Source organism: Podarcis filfolensis (assembly GCF_964270895.1).
Source record: "Podarcis filfolensis genome assembly, chromosome: 14".
NCBI classification, from domain to species: domain Eukaryota; kingdom Metazoa; phylum Chordata; class Lepidosauria; order Squamata; family Lacertidae; genus Podarcis; species Podarcis filfolensis.
Window position 1 is genome coordinate 27,404,329 of NC_139616.1, and position 715 is coordinate 27,405,043.

Consider the following 715-nt stretch of genomic DNA (forward strand, 5'->3'; position numbering starts at 1 on the left):
AACCACTAAAGCACACTGGCACTCTAGGACTGACAGGCTAGAACAGGCTTCCTTAACCTCGACCCTGCAGATGTTTTTGGCCTACAACTCCCATGATCCCGAGCGAGCAGGACCAGTGGTCAGGGATGATGGGAATTGTAGTCTCAAAACATCTGGAGGGCCGAGGTTGAGGAAGCCTGGGCTAGAACCACCCTCTGGTCGTCAGGAAGGAGGCAGGCAGGTGGGGGGTAGCCTGAGGGTGTGAGACAGCGCCCCATTTGCCTCCATGGTCACGAAAGGGGTCCCGGGGCTATGGCAACTGCTCCCTCCGTGCTGGCTGCAATCGCCTGGCCGTTGCCGTTTTCCTCCCCTCCCCCTGGCCTGGGCAGAGACCAGGGGATGGGCGGGTGGCACCCCGTCCCCTCCAGCAAAATCAGTGCGCATTCCGGGGAATCCCCGGCCCAGTTTTGCAGAGGGGGGACGCGCTCCGTCCGGCCCCCACCCTACTTTTAAAGCAGGGGCTGGAAAAGCCGGTGGGCGGGTCCCCACTCCAATCCATGCTCCGCAGGACAGGGCCGGCTCCTCCTCCGCAGCGCTATGTCAGAGGAGACGCTTGACGCATTGAGATTCGCCTCGCGCCAAGCACCGTACTTGGGCAAGTGTTACGTTCCTTCCTTCTACGTTGCTACCCTCCGATAGGCTACAGTGAAAACAGCGCTTCCCTCTCATTGGGCAG